The sequence below is a fragment of the Phaseolus vulgaris genome, chromosome 2 (assembly GCF_051622355.1).
Source record: "Phaseolus vulgaris cultivar YP4 chromosome 2, ASM5162235v1, whole genome shotgun sequence".
NCBI classification, from domain to species: Eukaryota; Viridiplantae; Streptophyta; class Magnoliopsida; order Fabales; family Fabaceae; genus Phaseolus; species Phaseolus vulgaris.
In genome coordinates, this window is record NC_143499.1 from 1,484,022 (window position 1) to 1,490,321 (window position 6,300).

The window sequence follows — 6,300 nt, forward strand, 5'->3', positions numbered from 1 at the left end:
CCTCTAAATTGGTGTTTTCGTGTCGGATACGAAGACTTATAAGATACATATCTGTGAAGTGTTTAATTCAAAAAATATTTATTAAATTTCTGACAATTTTAGTACGGATAACACAATTTAAAAAAAAATACATTATTTTTCTAAAAACTCAAACTTCTCGTGTAATTTTTTATTATGATTATAAAAATAAGAAACAAATCATTTTGAACCAATTATGAAAAATATTTTTCTATTCTAGAAAAATATTTTTCTATTCTAGAAAAATTGAAACATACTTAGTGTATATAAATTTTTATTGTCAATTTATATAATTTATAATTATATAATATATAGAACCGTGTCACCTAACATGTGAAATGAATGCATACAAACATTATGCTCAATCTGAAATACAATCATAAAATTAAAAGTAACCAGAAATTCTTATCCTAAATTATAAAGATCATGTTCGTATTATATTAATGTTTGTCCTACCTAGATTATGAGAATAAAAAATAATTTTGTTTAATAAAATTGTTTCAAACCAGCAGCACATATATAACGATAATGAATTATATAATTATTAACGTAAATTTTCCCAGTAAAAGCTATATCCGGTGTTTTACATAATGGAAAATGTCTCTCCTAAACTTAATGTAAGCTATCTATTTTTTACTAAGATCCATAGTTTTAGTCAATTAGATTAATAAACACGTTTTGTGCTTTTAGAAACTAAGAAAATAATAATAATGTTATGTTTTATATTTTGTTTACAAAAAGTTTATAACTAGACTGCGCTTAATTGTGATGATGCCTTTAATTAGCATTGATGTATAATCCCAAACAAAATCAAACAATTTTGAAAGGTTAACTTAAAAGGCAAGTTTTCTTTGTTTTTTTTTTTCTTAAAAAATTATGCGAATACCATTTGGAAGTATCATAACATATAACTAAATAAACAACACCGTTTTTAAATTACTGATAATTTTATTCAATATATTAATATTATAATCCTGAGAGTTTTTATAAAAAAGATTACTGATAATTTTTAAAATATTATTTATCTTTCAATTTAAATTATTAAGAACTACAAAACATATTATTAATGCTGCTTTTCATTGGAACAAATATGCTTTTGATGTATAATTAGTGTCTTTTATATTATGGAATGATTTTGTTTCGAGCTTATGATTAATATGACAAAATTAGCTCATAAGTAACTAAAAATTTATAAATTAAATGAAAGATTATCATCAAGCCATTTAATATAACTACGAACATTAAGTACTTTAAGGTGAAATTGATTGCTTTAAAAAAAGTTGGTTAATATAAAAAGGAAAAATCGTTCAATCTATAGTTTATCTTGGTTAATATAAAATAAAATGAAAATAGTTTGAATTTGAAAACTGTGTTCTACAGTCATATTTTGAAAGTAATGTATATATATCTGAATATACATTAAATTATTTCCTATTGACGAGTTGTTGGTTGAGGAAATAACTTATTCAGTCATTATTTGATTTGGGTAACTTTTGCATTGTTTTTATTATAATGTTACAGTTTCCAATGATGATTATTATTATGAGTAGTGAAAACATAAATGACGTCCTTAATGAGTTATAAAATTTTATTAAGTATTGACATATATTTATTTAAAATAAAATAAAAAAGATATAATTAAATATGCAGTCTTTGATGAAAATGCAGTGCACGCAAATTTGCTCCCTAAAGAAGAAACCACTGACGGCACTCTTTGATATATGTTTGTTGAGTAGGAAGTGAAATTATTAAGCCTCTTGAAGAGCTCCATCAAACTAAAGGTAAGATACTATTATTAATAACATTTCCTTTTGCTTTTCTTACCCTCATTCAATACAATGAACTAGTCTATTTTTTTATTTTTTTTTATAAAAAATTTTCATGTTAAACATCACTATGCTACTTGACATCTGAGATAGGTTGACTAATCAAGTAACCATAATCATTTGTCATCACATTTCAGTCAGACATTAGTAAGACCCAACTTTTGAGTATCCTCCAAAACATATATAACTCCATAAAATTCAACAACCAAAATAATTTGAACGTTAAAAAACGTAGAAAAAGCTTCCATAAACTTTTTCTTACTTCCACAAAAAATATCATTAAGAAGGTCGCGAATCACACCACGAGTGAATTACGAAATATTTTACGACTTTATTTTCCTTAACGAACAAGCTAGTTTCTTGCCTTACCCTTCATAACTATCTATCAGATTCAAAATAAGAGATTTGAAATGTTCCCAATCATGGATCAAAACTCACTTTAAAATATCCCTGGATAGGTTTAATAAAATACCATCAATTAAATTTTTCATATCAATATATTATTTATCATATAACTCCAATAATACAATAGTTGAATATTCATTTTGTTAGAATCAATACCTAAACTCCAAACAACAGATTAATAACACGCATATTATCTCAGTGGTATTCGAACCCTCCAATTTTTTTTCTTTGTTTAATTTCCTATTATTCTTTTAATTTCATTTGGCTAGTTTTTGTTGTGACTGCAAGTATATTTTATGCTTTTAATTTTTTTCATTACATTTCATTATTATTTAAAGATACTTATGATATTATATATTGGATGATTAATGAAGAAAAATGTATTTAAAACGATGTGAGACGGTACTAGAACAAGTCCTCCAATCAAGGTTAAGAAAACAAAGATTTATCTCAAAGTTCTATCATGATTTTATCCTTAAAAATTGTCTCAAAATATTAAATGAGTAAAATATACTAACTTGTGTAGACTTTTATTTTAAAAACAATGACACATATACACCTCTATTTGATATTATATTTTTTTTATTACATCATATATCCCGTAAATATACAACTCTATTATCCTATATCTCCTTAATATACAAATTTATTCTCTTTTAATCACAACAACCAATTTATAATTTATATTTAATAAGGTTTGTTTGACATTCTAATAGTAAAAAATAATTACTCTATAATCATTTTTAAAATAAAATAATAACAATTTTACTAATATAATTGAAATATTTAAATCAGCAATATCATAAATATATTTTACTCATAAAAAATAAAAAATAAATGTATTTTAGAAAATATTATATATTTTAGAAACATAAATGTATTTTAGAAAATATTTACTTTAACAAAACTTAACACATAAATTTAAATACTATATATTTATATTCAACAAATATTTTTTAATCCTAAAGAAAACAAAAAAAATAAAATATATTTAAGTAATTTTTTTTAAACAACACATACTTAAGTAAAAATATGTATCTACTCATCCATTTAACTTTAAGATTATTGTTTTGATGCGTTACTAAAAATTTTAAAATTGATAGTTTTATTTATGTAGATATATTTTTCACATGATATATTGCTCTTATAAAATGATTTTAGTTAAATATTTTAAATTGGTATGTAAGTTAGTTATAAAATTTTTAGCTACTTACAATAATTTAGATTTAAATTAATCTTTAAAAGACTAATAGAGATGAATTCAGAATATAAAGTAGTTAGTATGTAAAATTTTAGTAGCTAATGATACCAATTTAAAAACTATTCTATAAATTTTTCATTAATAATAAAAATTACTTTACATATCGATAGTTTTTTTTAAATTTATAAAATGATCTATAATTTAGTCAATATAATAATTAATTATTTTAATTTGAGTTTTTATTGAATGATTTGTGTGTAGTGAAGTGAAATATATAAAATTAGATTAAATAATGTGAAATTAAATGTGATGTTTGTATAAAGTTTCCATTGCTTTTTTTTAAATAAAAACTGAAAGTGTAAATTATTTCTAGTTCAAATAAATGAGAATTATGGGATCCATAAAAAATTATCTTATATTGTCAATTTTCATTCAAATTCTGAATGGAATTTAAACTTAGTGAGCATATTATTAGTTTTCCTTTGCTAATTTACAAATTATCTTCATTATTAATTTTCTCATAAACTTATATTTATACACATTTTTTAAACATTATTATAAATTTATACGGCATAAACGTGTAAATGTACTTTTTAAATATATTTTATAAATTTATACTCTAATTTATTATAAACTTGTGTGTATCTAATTTTTTAAATATTATCATAAATTTTATATGTATTAAAAAAATTATATTGATCGAAACAGAACCAACCAACATAGTAGTTATATAGTAAATTTATAAATTTCGTCATAAATTATAACATATGTTTATATAACTACGTTGGATGTGTGGTAATCAATATAATTTTTTTAATAAAAATAAAGTTTATTATAGTATTAAAAAATAAAAATACAGTTTATAATAAACTAAAATATTACAATATAAATTTATAATTTATTTTAATTATAAATACACATAAATATCAACATTGTCAAAAAAAAGTGTAAAATATAATAAGTTAATATAATACGTAATTTTTGAGTTTTAGTGTAAAAATATATATTTATGATATAATAATAATATATAATTTATAATAAATAAATAAATAAATAAATAAAATAAATAATAAGAATCTCAAATACAAATATTTTGTTTTGAAAAAAATATTAGTGTCATGTACAATTAATATGATCCAATATATTACTAAGTATAATAATGTATCAATAAATATATATATATATATATATATATATATATATATATAATTCCTTCAATAAACCGTGTTCACACTTTATAAATATTAATTTTATTATAATTTATAGTAAAATATTTAAATGTTGAATTTAATATAAACACTAATTTCTAATTGTAAAAAATATATGACGTATATTCATACAATTTTAGTTCATCATAATATAAGAACTCGTATTATCTATCATATATTGTTTTCATATTTATTTAGCTTAAAATATATAATTAGAAATTTTATAGTCACCAAATTATTACTTTTTTTTAAAATTCTAAAATAAAAATTTAGTATGTTTTTTATAATTACTTCATATATGCAATTTTAATTTGATAGATAAATAACTAATCTCACCCTTAGAAACTATATAGATATTTACATTTTTGTTACCATGTTTTCAAAATTACAAATATAATACAATTAAAAAATGTTAATATATATCTTTTAGTTGTTAACTAACTCTAAATAATGTACTATATATAGTTTAATGTAATAAATAGTTTAATTTAGTTTGCTTAAAAAAATTAATATAAAATTTGAACTAAACTAATTAATTAAGAAACGAATAAAATATAAAATTCATCACGAATTCAATTTTAATTGATTTATGAGTACTTAAAATGGTTTTAAAATATTCCTCTTTTTGAACTGATTCAATTTTGAATATTTTACTTCCTTTTATAGTTTTCAATCATAGTTAAATATTCACCTTAAAACCTAATATAGCTTTTAAATGAGAGAGTTAAATAAGCATTTCTTATAACATTCAAATTAAAATTGGATCTTTTAAATTTCTTAATAAAACACGTCCCCTTTCTAAAATTCACAATAAATAACCGTAATAAAAATATACACATATAAAATTACTATTTCAAAATTCAAAAAAATAAAAGTAAGAATCCTAAGTTTAAGAAATTTTTTTGAAATATTCTCACCTAAAATAAAAACACATTCTCAAATATTCAAATTCTAAAATAAAAACATATTCTCAAATATTCATTTGTTGCATAACAAACTTACAAAACATGAAAACATGTAAACTCTAAACCTTAAACCTTAAAGTCTAAACCCTAACCTTAAAACCTAAAACATAAATTATAAATCATAAATTATTCCTGTCTGCCTTGGAGGGATGGAGAGATAGAAAAGAATCCAAACTAGTATCCTGCACATCAAATTAGTAAAAAAACATTATTTAAATGAAATCAAACATTTTAAGTCGTAAAAGAATATAAACATTTTAAGTCATAAAAGAATATGCATAACCTAACACTTACCAGATGCAGAAACATTGTCTAAAAGGACTAAACTTGGAGGAGAGTAACCTATATAAAAACTTGGATAAGAATAATCTATGTTAGGATCTTCAAAATTCCTAGTAACATTATCGATAAGGACCGTAGAAGTTCCATGACTTATATCCAAGGAACGAATCAAGTATTTTCCATTGAATTCCACACCAAACAACAATGTACCATCATCTCTGTGAAATAAGAGAAAAGGAATTTCTAAATCCTCATGAATGTCAGGATTAAAACCAAATAAAGTTAAAGAGATATAATCCTCATCACAATTAAAGGTGAAGATTTGATTCCAAGACTCAGTTATCCCATATCTATCCATCACCCACACCGCAGCAGTACAATAGTTCTCCTCTGAA